The 21,896-nt window shown below is 46.8% G+C and overlaps 2 non-coding genes across 2 annotated transcripts; both read right to left on the reverse strand.

Moving 5' to 3' along the window:
* Positions 1–481: 481 nt before the first annotated feature.
* On the reverse strand, positions 482–582 carry LOC115930365 (small nucleolar RNA U13). The gene has a single exon (XR_004067000.1). It is a non-coding gene; the product is annotated as a small nucleolar RNA U13 (small nucleolar RNA).
* Positions 583–4,370: 3,788 nt separating this feature from the next.
* Positions 4,371–4,474, reverse strand: LOC115930351 (small nucleolar RNA U13). Its single transcript, XR_004066987.1, has one exon. It is a non-coding gene; the product is annotated as a small nucleolar RNA U13 (small nucleolar RNA).
* Between the last annotated feature and the right edge of the window lie 17,422 nt (positions 4,475–21,896).

The raw sequence follows: 21,896 nt of genomic DNA on the forward strand, positions 1-21,896 counted from the left end.
CTGTTATCTGAGGACAGGAATGTGGGCAGCCCCAAAACAATGCATATCCAGACAGGTCCTCTAAGAGGGAGCTGCCTGTCCACAGCATTTCCATTTCCCATCTTGGAGGACTCTATGGATAAGTCCCTCAAATTGCCAACTGCTAACGCGAACTCTTCCACTCACAGGGTGACGGAAGAAAAGGCAACATGCTAATCAGTGCGAGGCCTTGGTGACAGGTCACCCTGGGATGATCAAATGCACAACACAGCCTGGCTCTGGGTTCCGACCGTTCCGATCCAGACATGTGTATTGTTAGAGGTACAAGCGTGTGGTTTCTAGCACCTGTTTTGTTTCAAAACAGGATCACTCCCTCCACACTATTATTTCTATTTATAAAAACAAGTTATAGGAGAAAAGGGATCTGCCCCGTCCTATATAGCTGACGGTGTGGACACACAAAGTGAACATTTGAGAATAAAAAGATCCTTCTATTTTTTATTGTGAGCTGGGTAATGTGCTGATGTAAGAAAACCTGGAGGAGGCACATCTCACATGTGCCCGTGAAAATTCAATCATCATGCTGATGAACTACAGAAGGATCTGACATTGTATTCTTCATTAGGAAAGCCATGCTTATGTATCTCTGCTGTTACTGTCATTTGTAGGTGTGCTACTTTAACAATTTCTTAAGATTGAATAAAAAACACATGGTGGAAATTCAATTTAACAAATTCAGTGTCCCTCACTAAGAAACACTGTGAAACTATAGAAATGGTTCTCTTATCACCCATGTATATTACCTTTTGTCTGCATGCTACGAAGTCTACGTACTTGGTTATGTCTCAGTCTCTGTGACTTCATTGAGCAATTTCACATGGATGCAGAGGGCGGGATGATAGATAATGGAGACTCCGAAGGGTGAGGGGGCGGGAGGGAAGGGATGATGGGAAATTGCTTAATAAATTCAATGTTCATTACTCTGGTGATGGATACCCTAAATGCCCTGACTTGACCACTGCACAATCTATGATTGTAACAAAATTGCACATGTATCCCATAAATTTGTACAAATAAAAAAGAATAAATAACATTTTATTTATAATAAATAAAATACTATTTATTCATAAATTTTTTCATTTGTAATAAGTAAAATATTTATAACAACATTGTATTTATATTTATTATTTATAAATTATCATTTATTTATTTGTGTAAAGAACTAAATGGCACTTACACAAGGTCCATCTTGGGAGGATGATGGACCCTGGCTCCTGGAAGGTTTCCTCTGAGTCCTGCATTCCCCTCTTGGGCCCAAAGGGAGTGGGTCCCAGTCTGGAGGAGGAAGAGCTGGTGGACAACCCTGGAGTTCTGTGACCAGCAGAATCCTTGACAGGGTACTGGGAGGCCTTAGAGTTGAGGTTTCCTCTCTCTGTGCCCAGAGGGAAGCGGGGTTGCTAGGGTCAGAGCCTGGCCTGGACTTCTGCCTAGGGTTTGCCTTGCTTTCAGTGGCCCTGGGCCCCCGAGTTAGAATTACAGGTTTCTGCTTGGGTGACTCTCCAGGGATGTGACTCAAAGGAGGGACAACAGTGCCTCCAAAGACACAATTGTTCCTGGTCTCTGGGTCACCATGGAGTCCTCCAGCTAGAGGAGCCTCACCTGTTCAGGCCGAAGCTTCCCCAATAGGGTATGTCGTGCTCAGGCCTCTCTCCTTCCGGCTGTGCTGCTGAGTGACACAAAGTTGGAACTCAGATCTGGGGTCGCCTGTCTGCTCCCAGAGCCCATGAGTGCCGCTGAAACGGCCAACCTCAAGGAGCTGGGCTTGTGCTGCCCAATGCGGAGCAGAGCTGCTCAATGTGGGGCCAGACACTGTTCCCAGTGCTGCGGGCGTAGGAGGCAGCTGCAGAGCCAGAGGCAGTGGGTGAACCAGGGGGATGAAGGAGGGACAACAAAGAACATCTGGGTGCTAGTGGGGGTGACCAAGATGGAATCTGTAGATGATGAACCTCCAAAGCTGAGTGTGTTTTGGGCTGCCCTGGCAGGTGGGCCCTGGAGCAGAGGTTGGGGCTGGAGCTGCAGCTGGGCTACCAGATCTCCAAACTGGAAACAGCGGTCAGAGGTGGGGGCTGCATGCTGCTGTCCATCAAGGACTCCCACTATGGGCTCAGCGGTGGCTGAAAGGTTACTGGGAAGTTTTATAGTTGGGGTGCAGCTGCAAGACCTCAGTGCAGGAGGCTTGTGGTGTCCCTGGTGGAGGCCTTGCTGCCCCAGGGGTACATCTGAAGGGCCTGGGCAGATGGGAAGAATCTCACACTGGGGCCAACATGAAGCCTTGCAAGGAAAGGCTGGGAAGGGGGAGTGGTGTCCATGGGGGTGACCTCAAAGTCAGGTGCTGGCAGTCAAGGTGTGTTGCTCAGTGAGATAAGTCAGTCTGAAAAAGCTGCCTTCTCCATGACTCTGAGTGCATAATATTCTGAGAAAGAAAACTATAGAGACAGTAAATTGGACAGTTTAGTCTTAAAAAGGGGACACTGATCCAACTAGAATAATGATGATTGAATGAACTCCAGTGACTTCCACAGTACCTTCCATTGATTGCTTATCTGGATGAACTTGGTTGTGTGGCTGGTTGTGGATTTTTCTGACCCACTGCGTTGGTCCAGCAATAGAATATAGACTGTGCTGACATTTCAGGTACTACTTTCTGATCCTGCACAGAACATGCTCCAAAATGTATTACAAGAAAGACAACTATTGATATCTTGCTGCCAGAATTTCATAGAGAAATTCTTAGTAATTTAGTCAGAGTTCAAACTTTGAAACCCCTGTTCAAGCAACTCCATAGGAAGCCACCTGAATCTCAGCTGAGCTCTAGGAAGAGCTTGCAGTTTGGTTTGCACTGAAAACCCAACAGACTGATTGTGTGGGCAAATATCTGCTTTTATGTGAGGCAACAGAGAGAGGCAGCCTATCCCAGTGAGAAAGAGCACAGCGCCTGAAGCCTCACTGGCTGGGTTCAAATCCCACTGAGGAGCTCTAGGTACCTGGCTACGTTGTATAGACCTCTCTATGCCTCAGTGCCTGGTTCTGAGAGGTTCAAAAGTTAATATGGTCTCTGTTATGCTTGAAGGCTAAAAATGATTGAATTCAGGTGAAGTCTTAAATAGACTAGTTCCCTCTAAGTGTGCTAAAGTATTCACTCATTAAATGTTCCAAAGAACAAGCCAGACTCTTGGTAGTGGTTGAATGCAGACAAGGAGCTTGCATGGCTTTAGGGAAGTGAAAGATAGAGGCTCACTTCATTCTTTACATGGGGTGATCCCTTCCCTCTCATGGAACATATCTGGGCCGGGTGCACGCGGTTCATACCTATAACACTTTGGAAGATGTGGTTGATCCCAGACGACCTCAAATCCTAACACAGCCTCCTTCCTTCAGGTTTCCATACCTGACACAAAATATGACAGTTTCCTCCAAAGCAAGCCTCTGTAAAGGACAAGTTCAATGGTGTGCCCTCCTCCCCCAGCATCTTCGCACTGTCGGGGGCCTCGTGGTGAGCCATCCTGGCCAGTTGACTACTCCAAGTGCCCAGGGGTCCAGCTTGGCTCCCAAGCTGCCTCAGGACTCAGGATATTCAAACCAACTGCCGCACGATGACTGTGCTGGAATGAACTTCCCTTCCACTGACCGGGCCTGGACGAGCAGGAATGGGAATTCACTGCGGATGTGGCATTTGGGCAGGTGCTTCAGTGGGAGAATCAGTGAAGACAGTGACCCCCACTGTCTCACTGACCATAATTCTGATAGCAATGAGATCAGGGTGAACTCAGGCCTGCCTAAGAAGGGGCGCTGGCTGCACTTGCACAGAGTGGGCACCTTCCTGCTCATAGCCTCCCTCGCCAAGACTCAGCTTCCACAAACTCCTCATCCCTCCCTAGGCCCTGCAGGGGTTGGAAAGAGTCCCTCTCTGAGAAACCTGTCTGTCCACAGCATTTCAGATTTCACATCCTCGAGAACTCTATGTAGAAGTCTCTCAAATTCCCAGCTGCTAATGCGACCTCTTCCACTCACAGGATGACAGCTGAAATGGAAGCGAAGATGCTGATCGGCGCCTGGCTGTGGGGACAGGTCATCATGAAATTTTCAAGTGAACAACAGCCTCACTCTGGGTTCCCATCGCTCCCATCCAGACATGTATTTTTCATGTACAAGGGTATGATTTCTGAGCACCTGTCTTGCTTCAGAAACAGAGTTGCTCTCTCCACATTATTATATTGTGTTTGTAAAAACAAGTTACAGGAGAAAAGGGACCTGCCCCATCATATAGAGTTGATAGTGTGGACACACACATGGTAAACATTTGACAAGAAAAAGTTCCTTCCATTCTTGATTGTTAGATGGGTAATGTGCTGATATTGTAACAAGGTTTTGGGAAGGCACATTTCACACGTGCTCGTGAAAATCCAATCATCATGCTTATGAACTACAGAAGGATCTAAACTCCCATTCTTGATGTGAAATGGCACACCGATGCATTTCTGCTAGTTCAGTCACCAGACGCTTCTAGATGCTGCTGTAACAGTTGTTTGAGACTGCCATAAAAACCACATTCTACACATCGAATTAAAAAAAAAAATCAGTGTTCCTCAGCAGGTAACATTGTCAAACTCCAGGAATCGTTCTTTTATCAACTATGCACATTTCCTTTTCCCTGCATGCCACTGAGTCTATGTACTTAATTATCTCTCAATCTCTGTGAGCTCATGGAGCAATTTCACATGGATGGAGAGAGTGGGATGATAGATAACGAAGACTCAGAAGGGTGAGGGGGTGGGAGGCAAAGGATGATGGGGAATTGGTCAATAAATTCAGTGTTCATTACTCTGGTGATGGATACCCTAGAAACCCAAACTGGACCCCTGCACAATCTATGCCTGTAACAAAATTGTGCATTTTCCCCATGAATTTGTACAAATAAAAAGGAAAAAATAAATACATGCCACTCACACAAGGTCTGTCCTGGGAAGATGATGGACACTGGCTCCAGGAAGATTTCCTCTGAGTCGTGCATTCCCCTCTTGGACCCAAAGGGAGGGGATCCCAATCTGGAGGAGCATGAGATGGTGAACGGCCCTGGAGTTCTGTGACCAGCAGAACCCTCAAACCGGGTACTGGCAGGCGGGAGAGTTGATGATTCTCCTCTCCATGCTAGGAGAGAAGCAGGGTTTCTAGAGTCAGATCCTGGTCCAGACTTGAAGCAAGGGGCAGCCCTGGGCCCCCAAGTTAGAATTAGAGGTTTCTGATTGGGTGATTCTCCATGGATGTGACTCAAGGGAGGGGCAACAGTGCCTCCAAAGAGACAACTGTTTCCAGCACTGGGTCTCTGGGTCACCATGGAGTCCTCTGTTTAGGGAAGTCCCACTTGTTCAGGCCGAAGCTTCCCCCATAGTGTGTGGCGCGCTCGGGCCCCTCTCCTTCTGGCTGTGCTGCTGAGTGACACAAAGTTGGAACTCAGGTCTGGGGCCACCTGTCTGCTCCCAGAGCCCACGGGTGCTGCAGAAACTGCCAACCTCAAGGAGGTGGGCTTGTGCTGCCCTATATGGGGCAGGGCTGCTCAATGTGGGGCCGAACACTGTTCCCAGTGCTGGGGATGGAGGAGGCAGCTACACCTGCTTACATCTTTGTGCTTGTGACTTTGAAACTAACAAGAAAAATAACGACCATCATATCCCTTACTTTCCAATCTTTATATGTAATTTTCCACCACAGGCTGCAACCTGCAGTTCACTGTCATAAATAACATTGGCAGTGTGCATCCTGGTGGGAACGTACATTGATACCATCAATTTGGAAAGAGATCTTTAGCTGTTTAAGAAGTTCAACATCAACTTTCCATTTCTCCTAGCAATTCCACCCCTGGAAATTCTCCCAGAAGAAATGACAATATATGTTCACAAAAGACCAAAAAAAAAAAGTTCTCAGCAGAATTATTTCAAACAGTCAACAAACAGAAACATCTCAAGTGTCCATCAACTGGTGAATGGATAAAGAAAATGTGGCACATCTATATGATGGAGTACTACTCAGCACTAAAAACGAGAAAAGAACATGCCGAGACTAGCTCTGTCATGGAGACCTTAACCCAGCAGCACTAGAGGAATTAAACACACACACACGGAAATATAGAGTGTGGAGTGGGAAATCAGCAGAGTCCCAGTCTTCAGAGCTGAGAGCCCCGAACAGAGATTTACCCACATATTTACTGACAGCAAGCCAGTGATAAGCATTATTTGTATAGATTATAGATTAACTAAAAGTATTCCTTAAGGGAAACAAAGGGATGGGCCGAAACAAAGGGATGGGCTCTGGCTAGTTATCGGCAGCAGGAACACATCCTTAAGGCACAGATCGCTCATGCTACTGTAATCCTTGACCCAAAATATGATGTAGGTGACCCCAAACAAAGGCCTCTTGAAGGATCAGGGTGTCCAATCTGCGCCACTCCTTCCCCAGCACCTTCGCAATCTCAAGGCGAGGTTTCCAGATGTTCCAGCGACCACCCTGAATGACTAGTGTCCTGCTTGACCCCCAACTGGCTCAGAGCTCAGGACTCCCGAGCCAGCCACACCCACAGGACAGAGCCTCCCAAAGAATTAGCTTCACCATAACTGACAAACTCTTACGAGCAGGGAAGGCGAGTTAACTGGGGAGGAGGCCTGCTGGACTGGTGCTCTGCTATCTCAATCAGTGAAGCCCGTCAGCTCCCTGCTTCCCTTTCCCTTTATGGACGAAAGATCTGAGTAGCTGTCTGAGCATCCCCGACTCAGGCCTGGCTGGGAAGAGGCAGTGAATGTTCCAGCACATCATGGGCACCTCCTTGCTCACATTCTTCCTCACCAAGACTCAGGTGGTGCTGCCAAACATCACCAAAGACTTTGGAGTTTTACTGACACAAAGGCAGGAAAGACACGGTTTTCCGGGAAAGATCATTTTTAAAAAACCACAGCAAGAAAAGATGATGACAAACACGCACACTCAAAGCCCAGAGGCACCAAACCTCTCCCTATTGAGTCAGTAATGATGACAAGGATAAAGCAGCCTTCCATACACGTTTCCTTTCACTTTCTAATTTCATCCCCCACTTCCTCAGTCTCTAAAGCAGCAGGCCAACCCCAACTGCTACAGGCACCCTCCTCCATTGGGTCCCTCCTGGGTTGTTTTAAACCTGGAGTGTCTTCTTCATCACTGCTTGAATCATGTCTTCTGTTGACAATGGAGTCTCTAGAGACAAAAGTGGGAAGACAATTATTCCAGAGGAAGGTTCATCCATCGCTCCTCCTCCAGCTGAGGTCAAGCTGGATCGCACAAGACCACCCTGCTCTCTCTTTGTCTGTTCAACCCTCCTTTAACTCTGTGGAGTCCAGAGTCTCCAACAAGACACAGCTCACGGGTGCAAACCCTCAGGAGAGAGCACCCCCTTCATCTTCCCACTTCCGCGTTTCCACTGGATCATTAGAGCTCTTTCCTCCAGTCCCATTCCCCTGAAATTCCAACTTTGACGCACAGGTTTCTTAGTTAGATGAGTTCCATGAACAGACCCCATGCCAGGCTCAGAGCAGGTTCCCAAGAGTGTGTTCTGTGTGGATGGAAATGTTCTCTGTGCTGTTGCATAAGGCGGCCACTGGCACAAACTCTGTGGGGCACTGGAAATGTGGCCAGTGTGACTGAGGATTGGAATTTCTCATTTTATTTTGATTAACTGCCCTAATGAATGAATGAGTTATACACAGCAGCTCCAGGTTCGACTCCCATGCTGGATGGTGCAGCTCTAGAGATACAAACATGAGGAAGATATGACTCCCTCCCTGGGTGTTTCCTTGCAGTGGGATTGGGTGCTCTGATCCCATCATTCATGTGTGGCTTCTGAGGGCCTCTGCAAGGAAACAGGATTTTTTTAGCACCTGCACAAGGGCCAGGCACTGTGTGAGATATGGGGATACAACCATGAGGACAGTGCCTTGGCCCAAAGGGAAGCCGTGGGGAGGGGGGTACACTTGCATGTAGAGAAGTGAAACCAACCTTGTCTAGACAGGATCAGAGCAGAGAAACCCCAGGAAAATGGACACCCCAGGGTCTGCAGGAGCCCACCCTCACCACCCTCTGACTTGGGTCAGATCCTGGGAAAACGCCTCATTCAGTGAGAAGGTCCAACAGGCTGGACAGTGTGAGGAGGGAAACTTTGCCCACTTGAGCTAGAGCCCAGCCCAGGGGTGTTTTCATGAGACCTTCATGTGGCCTAAGACAGGCTGCCCAGGGCTGAGCGCTGTGATGAGAGGAAATGCGGAGGGCACATTCCTGCCCCTGCACTGAACAGCTGTGGCCACAATGCGGATCCCCAGGAGTGCGAGGACTCAGAGTTTGGACCTGAGAACTCTAAGACCATTTCAGAGAAAATCTCAAACCCACGTCCTCTGGGCCGTGAAACGGAGGATCAAAGATGATCTGGGCTCTGGGATCAGCCTCCATCACTTTGCTGAGCTTGCCCTGAACGGGAGCCGGTGCCCTCGCTCCTGCCAGGGAGCTACAGTGTGAGCAGCTGCCCTGGCCAGGTGGGGCCACACTGCCTTCAGTTTCAATGCACTTCTGAGCCAGGCAATCTTTGGCTAGTGCTGTCTACAGAGGGCGCTTGACAGGCAACTTCCGGAAGCAGGTGGAAGACGGAAACTGGTTTCTGTCCAGCCCCAGAAAGGTCAGCCTGGGAACTTCTGCGTGTCTGGCCTGACCTTGACACCATCCCTGCTGAACTATGTCCCCTAGTCTGGCTCAGAGGACCGGAAACCTGATTCCTACTCTCTGCCTCTCGCCAGCTTCCAGGATGGAAAGGCCTGCTTTGTCACACAGCATGATGAAGACGCCCGTCCCCAGCTCCTGTCACAGCTTCAACAGGAAGGGACTCCCCTCTCTTGAGAAATGTCAGCGATGTCCATGCAGGGTCACTCCAGCCAGGACCGTCCCCCCTGCTCTTTCCCACTTAGAAGGAGCAGGAAAATCACTGAACTCAGGGGATGATGATGTCATGAGTCTCCTGACATTAAAACCCTGGAATCCATCCTCCCCAACCCCAACTCACCGGGCCCGGGGACCCTTGCGACTTCCTTCTATCCCTCTATATCTTCTCCCTCCGCAGGCCCAGCCTGGGGCCTCAGCCCTGCCTTCTCCCACAGAGTCCACCGAGCGGCCATCTCTGGATTCCTGGAGTCCTTGGTCTTGTCGTCACTGCTTTTAGCATTGAGGTCCTCACCTTGGGTTTTTTCTCAAGCACCACTGGGAAACTGTGTTCTAGAGAGTAAGAAATGTCTAGGACAGCCTTGTTATGAGAAGCACGTTTCTGTAGGCAAAAGTGACCCTTTTCCAATGGAGCAGTCTCGTCTTTTTGCTTTGTGGGGATAAATATCAAGAGCTCAATTGCAGGCTAATGGATTTCTATGATGATACAAAGCATTTCACATGGTGTTCATGATCCAAACGGTTCCTCAAGCCATAGTATGCCTCATTTTACATCTACTTTTGCTTAAACAAGAATCCTATTTTCTTGCAAAGGCCCTCAGAAGCCAGCAGACACCTATTTCACCCAGGAGGTTCGGCAGGGAATCAGGTGGGGATTTCTTTGTCACTACACTGACTTGATCTTTCCCCACCCTGCAATGCACAACCTAACATGTCCTCCTCCTAGGAATAGAGCCATGCGCCTGCCCTGATGCTCAGCCATTGATGAAGCCCCTTTGTCATTTTACATAGTGCATGTGGCCCCACCACACAGAAGCCGTGGCTGGCAGAGGTGGTGATGGGAGGCAGATTTTCCACATTCTTGGCAACATTATCTGTAGTGAAACTTTAGACTTCAGTTGAGAAGGTTGGAGTGAAATTTCACTGAGTGCATGGAGGATCCTTTTTTCCCTGATGTCTATACCAGAACTGGCTGGGCAGTGGCTGCAGGGTTACTGGGAAATTTCAAACTTGGGGTGGAGCCACAGGACCCCAGTGCAGGGGGCTGCTGGTGTCCCTGGTCCAGGCCTTGCTGACACTGGGGGGCGTTGGAAGGGCCTGCGCAGATGGGAAGAAGCTCCCACTGGAGCCAACAAGAGACCTCGCAAGGAAAGGCTGGGAAGGGGGAGTGGCGACCATGGGGTGACCTCAAAGACAGATGCTGGCAGTGAATGAATATTGCTGAGGACGAAAAGGCCGTCTGAAAAAGCTGCCTACTCCATGATTCCAAGCCTATACAATTCTGGGAGAGAAAACTCTAGAGACAGTGAACAGGATACTTGTTGCCAGGGCTTCTGGCAAAGGGGAGAGGGAAGCACAGGGGAAACACAGGGAGTGTTTAGGGCATGCAGCTACTTCGTATGGGTGGTGAATGGCATTCGGAGTTTGTCACAACCCATAGAGGGCACAACACGGTGAACCTCCATGCAAACTCCTGACTTCAGATCGTAACAATGTATCCATATTGGTTTAGTCATTGTTACACACATGGACCACACCACTGAAAATGGGGTTAAGAAAAGAAAACGGTGGACAAAGGATCTGAGACCTTTCTGTTCTGTCTGTTCCATTTTCATGTTAATTTCAAACTGTTCTACACAATGACTATTTCAGTTAAGGTTGGCAACACTCTTTTGAGCGGATGTTTAACACTCAGCTGAATGCGTCAACGTAAGATTGAGACGTTGCTTTCCAGTAAAAGGGCATCAATCTTTAAACTGTAAATACATCTTTACTTCCACAGTTGCAGAAACAGCAATGACTTCATTTTAAATGTGTGTAGATGAACTGCAAGACGACTATGGCGTAACAGTGAAAATTCTGACTTCAGTACGGGACACAGAACCCCCTAGAATCTTGATGATTGAATGAACTTCACTGACTTTCCACAGCACCTTCAATGAATGGTTTTCTGGGATGAACTCAAATTATCTGGCCAGTTGGTTTTTCTGACGAACTGCGTGGGGCCAGCAATAGATGGTGCCCACACCTCTGTAAACACTGTCAGATCCTGGAGGCAACATCCTCCCAAATATATGAGGATAAAGACAGCTGTTGACATCTTGTTGGCAAGATTTATGAAAAATTCATACGAATTGATTCACACTTCAACTTTTTGATTCTCTTGGGATCTTGACAGATGTGGCTGAGCCCAGAGAAGAGCTCATCTCAGATGATGTTTAACAGTCACCTGAATGTGTAATAACATTAGATTGAGACGTTGCTTTCTGTGAAGTGTCCCAAGTTTACATAGTATGTTTCTTTTCTAGTTGTAAGACTAGCGATTGACTTAACAATTTAGATTTTTCACAGATGAACTCAAAGAAGACCACAGCATAACAGTGTCAGAGTTTTGTCTTAAATATGGGACACTGAACCCACCAGAAACCAGGATGATTGAATGAGCTTAACTGATTTTCCACAGTACCTTCAACTGATGGTTCTTCCCGCTGCACAGAATGGTGTCGCCAGCTGTGGGTTTTTCTGACCCACGGCCTGGGGCCGGCCATAAAGTGTGCCGACTCCTCAGGAACACTCTCCTATCCTGAAGTCAACGTTCTCCCAAGTCATTACAAGAAAGACATCTTGCTGGGAGAATATCATAGAGAAACTTACAGCAATTGATTCACGGTTCAAACTTTTGACCTCCTTTTTCACCATCTGCATAAGAATCCGCCTGAATCCGAGTGGGGCTCTGGGAAGGCCCTGCAGTGTGTGTTGCACTTAATACTCAGCAGACTCTGTAGGCAAATACTTGCCTTCAGAGGAGATGATATAGAGAGGCACCAGGTACTGTGTCCGGAATTGGTGGGTTCTTGGTCTCACTGACTTCAAGAATGAAGCCGCGGACCCTCGTGGCCAGTGTTACAGTTCTTAAAGGCCCCGTGTCTGGAGTTTGCTACTTCCGATGTTCGGACGTGTTTGGAGTTTCTTCCTTCCCGTGGGTTTGTGGTATCACTGGCTCAGGAGTGAAGCTGCAGACCTTTAAAGTGACTGTTACAGCTCATAAAAGCAGTGCGGACCCAAAGAGTGAGCACTAGCAAGATTTATTGCAAACAGCAAAAGAACAAAGCCTCTACCCCGTGAAAACAAGCCTGAGCGGGTTGCCACTACTGCCTCCGGCAGCCTGCTTTTATTCTTATCTGGCCCCACCCACATCCTGCTGATTGGTCCATTTTACAGAGAGCTGATTGGTCCATTTTGACAGGGTGCTGATTGGTGCATTTACAATCCCTGAGCTAGACACAAAAGTTCTCCAAGTCCCCACCAGAGTAGCTAGATACAGAGTGTCGATTGGTGCATTCACAAACCCTGAGCTAGACACAGGGTGCTGATTGGCGTGTTTACAAACTTTGAGCTAGATATAGAGTGCCGATTGGTGTATTTACAATCCCTTAGCTAGACAAAAAGGTTCTCCAAGTCCCCATCAGACTCAGGAGCCTAGCGGCTTCAGCCAGTGGATTCCGCACGAGGGCTGCAGGTGGAGCTGCCTGCCAGTCCTGCAATGTGCGCCCGCGCTCCTCAGCCCTTGGGCAGTCAATGGGACTGGGCGCTGTGGGGCAGGGGGCAGCGCTTGTCGGGGAGACTCAGGCAGCGCAGGAGCCCACCGGGGCGGGGTGGAGGTTGGGGAGACTCAGGCTCAGGCATGGGGGGCTGCAGGTCCTGAGCCCTGTCCCCCGGGGAGGCAGCTAAGGCCCGGCGAGAAGTCTAGCACAGCAGCTGCTGGCCCAGGTGCTAAGTCCCTCACTGCCCGGGGCGGTGGTGCTGGCCGGCCGCTCCGAGTGCAGGGCCTGCCGAGCCCACGCCCACCTGGAACTCGCACTGGCCCGCAAGCACTGCGCGCAGCCCCGGTTCCCGCCCACGCCTCTCCCTCCACACCTCTCCTCAAGCCGAGGGAGCCGGCTCCAGTCTTGGCCAGACCAGAAAGGGGCTCCCACAGTGCAGCGGTGGGCTGAAGGGCTCCTCAAGTGCCGCCAAAGTGGGAGCCCAGGCAGAGGAAGCGCTGAGAGCCAGCGAGGGCTGCTGAGGGCTGCCAGCACGCTGTCACCTCTCAATGGGGGGCCAGGCAGTCCTGCTCTTATCCCAAGTCAGTTTCCCACAGGAGGGATCTGCCCAACCTAGTGCTGGCTTTTTCAAGTGCTTCCTTTGCATATTCTAAATCAACTCAAAATGGATTAGAGACTTCAATGTAAGACCTGAAATCATAAAACTACGAGAAGAAAACACAGGGGAAAAGCTTCCTGACGTTGCAAACCGTACATCTCATAAGGAGGCAATATCAAAAATATATACGGAACTCATGCAACACAGTAGCAAAAAAGAAATCACCTGATTGAAAATGGGCAAAGGACCTGAACAGATATTTATCAAAAGAAGACATATAAATGCCCAACGGGTATATGAAAAAGTGCTCAACAGCACTAATCATCAGGGAAATGCAAATCAAAACCTCAATGAGACATCACCTCACACCTGTTAGAATGGCTATTATCCAAAAGAGGAAAGATAACAACTGTTATTGAGGATGTGGGGGAAAGGGAACACTGTACACTGTTAGTAAAAATGTAAATTTGTACAGCCATTATGGAAAATAACATCCATCCACAGATGAATGGATGAGGGAAACATGTCTACGCAATGGAATATTATTCAGCTCCAAAAAAGAAGGAAATCCTGCCATTTCCAACAGCCTGGATGAACCTGCTATGCTAAGTGAGATAAGTAAGCACAGAAAGACTAATACTGCATGATCTCAGCCTGGTACAGTGGCTCACGCCTGTAATCCCAACACTTCAGGAGGCTGAGGCAGGTGGATCACCTGAGGTCAGGAGTTTGAGACCAGCATGGCCAACATGGTGAAACTCCATCTCTATTAAAAATACAAAAATAGATTGTGGTGGTGCACACCTGTAGTCCCTGCTACTCGGGAGGCTGAGGCAGAATCGCTTGAACCCAGGAGGCAGAGGTTGCAGTGAGCCAAGATGGCACCACTGCACTCCAGCCTGGGTGACAGAGCGAGACTCTACATCAATAAAAATAAATAAATAAATAAATACTGCATGATCTCACTTATATGTGGAATCTAAAATAACCAAACTCATAGAAGCAGAGAGTAGAGTAGAATAGTGGTTGCCAGGGACTGAGGGTTGGAGAAAATGGGGTGTTGTTTAATGGGTATAAAGTTTCAGTTATACAAGATGAGTAAGTTCTGGAGATGTAACGTACAGCGTGTAACAACACTCTATTGTATACCTGAAATTTCTTAAGAGAGTAGATCTTAAGATCCTTAACCACCCCACCTCCAAAAAAGAAAGAAAGTGGTAACAATGTAAGATGGTGGGTGTTTTAGTTTGCGGTGATCATTTCACAATGTGTATTAAATATCCGGTTGCCCACTTTAAATATATACAATGTTTGCTTTTCAAGCATATTCAGATGAAGCTGGGGGAAAACAAACAGCCTTTCTGGGGCCATTGTTTGCAGACCCCTGAGTTAGGGCATTCTGTGATGGCTGGGTCAATTTCACTTCAGCATGGTAAGAGGCACGTGACAAAAACTGGCATGAAAGGGGCTGTTGGAACCAAGGGGCAGGAAAGGGCTGCCCTATAGGATCCGCCAGAAGACAGACCGGCATTCCACGAAGTGAGCAAATTCCGGAGGAAATAAAGGATTTCCGTTTTAAGGGGTTGGGAGGCAAGAGAAAAGGTTGAGAGGGTGTGTGTGTCTGAAATGGGGTCTCTGGGTGAGAAAACGTGTGAGATAAAGTGCAAGGCTGGAAAAACGCGCACGTGTGCAGGAGGCAGGGATCTGCTGCACCGAGTGTGCACATTTGCACGAACCGTGGGGGCGTCTGCGGCTGTGGGTGGAGAGGAAATCCTGGAGCACACATCTGAGAGAGGGGGTGTGGGTGGGAGTGGGAGAGTATGTAAGAGCGTGGGTCGTGACAGGTGAGGGACTTGTGTGTGCAACTGTGCGTCCTGCGAGAGTGAGGAGGTCTCGGACTGAGGAACTGCGTTCAGTGCTCAGGGGTGAGTTCCCACGCAAGAGCCTGGGGAGTCAACCAGAAAGACCCGCAGGCGGGGCGGGCCCAGCGACCTCGGGCGCCATCTGCTGATTACCAGACGCCACTACCTGAGAAAGGCCCCTCCAGTCCCCTCATTGCCCAGCTGCGGACCCTAAGCGGAGCCGTAACCGTCCTGCCAAACCACGTCAGCAGAAGAGCCCTGTGGGAGGGCGTGTGTTCACTTCTGCTCCTCTGGGCAAAGATGCCCAGGTCAGAAACACCCACCCGACCCTCCCACTACCCAGAGACAGCCCCACCTGCACAGCTCAGAGCAGGACCACTGACCCTCTGGCTCTCCGGTCATATTTGCTATTGAAGACCAGAATAAAGTATTTTTATCAGGATTGAATACATGAGTCATGAATGAATAAATTCATTCTCCTTACATATCGGTTCCTATTGAGAAATATGGTGGCTAGAATTTATTTCCTCCGGAAAGAGGAATAAATGTGGAGCCCCTGGGTTTGGTGCTATTTATTACGCATTTCTCTGATGTTGTAAGAAAAGAGAGATTCAGAAGAAATATCACATTTCAGCCCCGAACTTATGTAGCTTGCTGCCGTTCTAGGTGATTTACTTAGATTGGCTTCTGCATTTTGACAAATGAGGAAATTGGGAGAATTAAAGCCTCTGGTTTTAAAGCCTGCTGCTGGGTCAAGTAGAACTGTGACTTTTTTTTTTTTTTTTTTTTTTTTTAGACAGAGTCTCGCTCTGTTGCCCAGGCTGGAGTGCAGTGGCACAATCTCAGCTCACTGCAACCTCCACCTCCCGGGCTCCCTCAGCAATTCTCCTGCCTCAGCCTCCCAAGCAGCTGGAACTACAGGTGCCCGCCACCACGCACGGCTAATTTTTGCATTTTTAGTAGAGGTGGAGTTTCACCGTGTTGGCCAGGCTGGTCTCAAACTCCTGACCTCAAATGACCCACCCACCTCAGCCTTCCGAAGTGCTGGGATTACAGGTGTGAGCCACCGTGCCCCGCCCAGAACTATGACATTTTGTTTTTGTTTTTCTCTGTTTCTTTGAAAAGAAATGGAGTGAAGGTGCAGAGATATGAGATAAATTATTTAAACACATTATTATTACTATTATTATTGAGTCGGAATTTCGCTCTTGTTGCCCAGGCTGGAGTGCAATGGCATGATCTCAGCTCACTGCAACCTCCACCTCATGGGTTCAAGTTATTCTCTTGCCTCAGCCTCCCAAGTAGCTGGGATTACAGGCATGCGCCACCACGTCGGGCTATTTTTTTTTTTTTTTAAAGTAGAGATGGGTTTCTCCATGTTGGTCAGGCTGGTCTCGAACTCCCGACCTCAGATGATCCACCCACCTCGGCCTCCCAAAGTGCTGGGATTACAGGCGTGAGCCACCACACCCTGCCTTAAACACGTTATTAAATCAGTAAAATGAAGGGCCTGACAAATAAATGACCACTGAGCTAGGATGTAGAAGACCAAGGCCTGGAAGAAGGGGAGTCTGCCTCTTCTGTCACTGGTGAGCTAGGACCTTCCCTGCAGGCACATCCTACGCTGTCCTTCAGGCTGGCTCTCCATGCCCTCGGGGGCCTTGGTCCAAACATCTGGACAAAGGCCCTATGAAAGGACCTCTAACAAAATATTTTCCACCATGTTCAGCTAGAATTGCATGTTTTTCTATTTTTCCTTGAGACTTGAGAACTGATCATGTGTCTTCGCTTTAATTTGAAATGATCAGAATAATCTGAAAAAAACAGAACTATTGTCCAGGAAATGAGAGAGAACTTAATTCAATCACTTAAATATATAATCAAATCCCTTCCCCAGCCTTCCCTGACATGTGCTGGTTTTTTCATTCTCACTCTTCTCACTCTTCAACTGATCACCTATAAATCATCTAAAACCACAACAAAATGCTTTTGAAAAATTTTTAAAAAGAAGTGCATCTCATTTATGTAAGTTGTGATATAAGAAAAATAGTAAGATTATAAAAATATTTTTTACTTTTGATACAGTGACTAGCAAAGGTAAAAAAAAAAAATAGGACATCGAATGGTCAATTCATTGTCTGGGAAGAGGTTTTGGATTTATTTACCAAGCTTCTAAACATGGATCTTCCTAATCATAGAGAAAAAGCCCTTTCAAAGCAGTTGCTGTGGGCCGGGTGCAGTGGCTCAGGCCTGTAATCCCAACACTTTGGGAGGCTGAGGTGGGTGGATCACCTGAGGTCAGGAGTTTGAGACCGGCATGGCCAACATGGTGAAACTCCATCTCTATTAAAAATACAAAAATAGATTGTGGTGGTGTACGCCTGTAGTCCCAACTACTCTGGAGGCTGAGGCAGGAGAATAGTTTGAGCCTGGGAGGTGAAGGTTGCAGTGATCGCGCCACTGCACTCCAGCTTGGGCGACAGAGCGAGACTCCATCTCAAAAGAAAAAAAGAAAAAGAAAAAAGTATGGTCTAGTGAGGGTGATTTTAAACTGATTAGGGTTAATTCATTTCCTTGCTCTAAATATGAAGTGTTTTTACTCTGTGAGCAGAAAGTTTTTGAAACTAGTTCATGAAGGTGAGTCCAGTGGTATTTTTCCTTTTTACTTCTCAGCCTTCTACAAAAGGCAAATATAAGAGAGCAAAATCCAAAGAAGGGAGTTATTAAGGCTGCAAGTGGAGTCCGAGGCCAGTTCCATGCCAGGCATGGTGCGTGCACTGAGAGACAGGGATCCTCTGCTCCAGGAGCCAAAGGCACATGCTGTTTTGCTTACTACTGAACTCTACTACACATTTAAAGAATAACCATTACCAATCGTACTCAAACTCTTCCAAAAAACTAAAGAGGAGGGAACACTTCCAAACTCACTTTACAAGGCCACCATTACCCTGATACCAAATCAGACAAGAACACAACAACAACAAAAAAGGAAAACTACAGGCCAATATTCCCGATGAACATAGAGCCAAAATCCTCAACAAGATACTGCAAATTGAATCTAACAGCACATCAAAAAGACCATTCACCATGATTGTTAATGGCTGATGCAAGACCTCAGTTCTTGTCTTCTTAGTTTAAAAAAATTTAAACAACAGACACACAGCAAAGGAGATGCAACATAGAGTAATTTATTGCAAAAGAAAAAGACTATTTTGGGCTAGGTGCAGTGGCTCATGCCTGTAATCCCAGCACTTTGGGAGGCCGAGGTAGGCAGATCACCTGAGGTTGGGAGTTCGAGACCAGCCTGACCAACATGGAGAAACCCCGTCTCTACTAAAAATACAAAATTAGCTGGGCATGGTGGCACTCAGGAGGCTGAGGCAGGAGAATCACTTGAACCCAGGAGGCAGAGGTTGCGGTGAGCCAAGATCATGCCATTGCACTCCAGCCTGGGCAACAAGAGCGAAACTACACCTCAAATAATAATAATAATAATATTTTGAAAGTTTGGTGCAAAATAGATAATATACCCTGGAAGAGAGAATTTTGTTGCTTATAAGGGCGAGACAGCAAAAACTGGCACTAGGAAGACTCCGTTTATGGAAGTCTTACATGATTATTCATAAAGGGTTGGAAGAGGTGTTGGTAGTAAACATCTTCTGGGCGGTCTTCTTGCCCATGCACACATTAGCTGTACGTGCTTGTTCATACATTGCATGTCTCATTCGCATCTTAAATCTCCACCCAGGGGTGGTTTTTTTTACTATTATAATGAGCAAAGGGTCAGTTTGAGGACAGGTAAAATCAAACTGTTCATGCTCTCTAGAGGGGAAAGTCCCTACTGAAGACAGCTTTGCTTGAATGAGCTCAATTACAATGCAAATACTGAGGCTTATTGTGTTGACTGTATAGTCACCACAGTTACTGCATCCTGAGAACATGGTTACTTCTTTGACTACCTATCCTGCTTCATGATCAAGTGGAATTCATCCCAGGAATGCAAGGATGGTTCAACACATGCAGATCAATAAACATGATACATAACATAAACAGAAGCAAAACCAAAAACCATATGATTATTTCAATAAATGCTGGAAAATAATTTTATAAAGTTTAGCATATTAAAAACCCTCATCAAAATGGTTATAGAAATAACATGGCTCAAAAAAAATGAAAGCCATGTATGACAAACCCATAGCTAACATTGTACTGAATGAGGAAAAATGGAAGGCCTTTCCTCTAAGGACTGGAATAAGACAAGGATGCTCACTTTCACCACTATTATTCAACATAATACTAGAAGTCCTGGACAGAGCAATTAGGCAAGAACAAGAATAAAGGGCATACAAATTTGAAAGGAAGAAGTCAAATAAGCCTTCACAGATGACTTATCTTATACCTGGAAAAATCTAAAAACTCTACGAAAAAACTGTTAGAACTGATAAACAAATTAGTAAAGTTGCAGAATACAAAATCAACATACAAAAATCAGTAGCATTTCTAATTTTTTTTTAGACAGTCTCACTGGGTTGCCCAGGCTAGAGTGCAGTGGCACGAACATGGCTCACTGCAGCCTTGATCTCTTGGACCTAAGCGATCCTCTCACTTCAGCCTCCCAAGTAGCTGGGACCACAGGTGCATACCTGGCTAGATTTTTTTTAAATGTTGTAGAGATAAGATGGGGTCTCACCATGTTGCCCAGGCTAGTACCAGTTCTATACACCAACAAAGAACATTCTGAAAAAGAAATCAAGAAAGGAAGCTCATTTACAATAGCACCAAAATAAAAATAAAACACACAGGAATAAATTTACCAAGAAGTGAAACAGCTCTACAAGGAAAACTATAAAACACTAATGAAAGAAATTAATGAGGACACAAAAAATGGAAAGATATTACATGTTCATGGATGGCAAGGATTTTATTGTTAAAATTATAATACTACCCAAAGCAATTTACAGATTTAATGCAATCCCTATCAAAACCAATGACATTCTTCACAGAAAAAGAAAAAATATATAAAATTTATGTGGAACCACAGAAGACCTCAACTAGCCAAAGCAATTCTGAGCAAAAAGAACAAAGCTGGCGGCATCACACTATCAGACTTCAAAATATACTACACAGCTATAGTAACCAAAACAGCATGGTACTGGCATAAAAACAGACCACATAGTACAGAATAGGGAATCCTGATATAAATCCATGCATATGAATTTACAACAAATTTTTTTTTTTTTTTTTTTTGGAGACGGAGTCTTCTTGCTCTGTTACCCAGGCTGGAGTGTAGTGGCATGATCTCAGCTCACTGAAACCTCCACCTCCCAAGTTCAGGCAATTCTCCTGCCTCAGCCTCCCGAGTAGCTGGGACTACAGGCATGCACCATCGTGCCCGGCTAATTTTTATATTTTTAGTAGAGACAGGGTTTTGCCATGTTGGCCAGGCTGGTCTCGAACTCCTGACCTCAGGTGATACACCCACCTCAGCCTCCCAAAGTGCTGGGATTACAGGCATGAGCCACTGCGCCCGGCCTTACAACTAACTCATCTTTGACAAAGGTGCCAAGAATATACATGGGGAAAAAGGTCAGTCTTTTCAATAAATGGTGCTGGGGAAACTGGATAAGTATACACAGAATGAAACTAAACTATTTTTGTCTCTTACCACACACAACAATCAAATCAAAATGGAATAAAGGCTTAAAACTTTTTGGAGGCAGGATCTCGCTCTGTCACTCAGGCTGGAGTACACGGGCATTATCCTGGCTCATTGAAGCCTTGACTTTCCTGGGCTCCAGTGACCTTCCTGCCTCAGCCTCCCAAGTGGCTGGGACTATACGGACACACGCCACCATGCCCAGCTAATTTTTGTATTTTTTGTAGAGATAGGGTTTTGCCATGTTGCCTAGGCTAGTCTCAAACTCCTGAACTCAAGCAGTCCTCCGCCTTGGCCTCCCAAAGTTCTGGGATTACAGACCTGTGCCACCATGCCCAGCAAGACTTAAATCTAAGATCTGAAACTATGAAACTATACTAGAAGAAAACATTGGGAAAATGTTCCAGGACATTGCTCTAGGCAGACTTTTTGTGTAGGACCTCGAAAGCACAGGCAACCAAAGCAAAAATAGACAGTTGGAATTACATCAAGCTAAAAAATAAGGGGAACAATGAAGTGAAGAGATTGATGCAGGGCAGGTGAACCCCAAAATTAGCCCGGGAGGGTTCTTGGCTTTGCCCAGGAAATAATTCAAGGGCGAGCTGGTGGTGTTAGGCAGCAACTTTTATTGAAGCAGCCGTGTACAGCAGTAACAGAGGTACTGCTCCCTGTTGAGCAGGGTCACCCCATAGGCAGTGTGCCCAGAGCAGCAGCTCAGGGGAAGTTCTGCAGCCCTATTTATACCTACTTTTAATTATATGCAAATTAAGAGGTGAATTATGCAGAAATTTCTAGAAAAAGGGTAGTAACTTTCAGGTCGTTGAGTTGTTGCCATGCAAGGGGGCAGTAACTTCCAAATGTTGCCATGGCAATGGTAAACTAACATGGCACAATGGTGACCAAGTCTTATGGAGAGATGCTTTTGCCTCTTCCCTGTTTTAGCTAGTCCTCAATCTGGTCTGATGTCTGAGCCCTGCCACTGGCATCAAGTCCCACCTCCTACTTCAAGACAACCCATCAGATAGGAGAAAATATTTGCAAACCATCTCACGAGGGATTAATAACCAGAATATATAAGGAGCTCAAACAACTCAATAGCAAAAAAACAAATAATCCAATTTAAAAATGGGCAAATGATCTGAACAGATATTTCTCAAAAGCAGACATTAAAATGGCCAACGTGGCTGGGTGTTAGTGGCTCATGCCTGTAATCCCAGCACACTGGGAGGCCAAGGTGGAAGAATTACTTG

Source organism: Gorilla gorilla, chromosome 10 (assembly GCF_029281585.2).
Source record: "Gorilla gorilla gorilla isolate KB3781 chromosome 10, NHGRI_mGorGor1-v2.1_pri, whole genome shotgun sequence".
Lineage (NCBI taxonomy): Eukaryota > Metazoa > Chordata > Mammalia > Primates > Hominidae > Gorilla > Gorilla gorilla.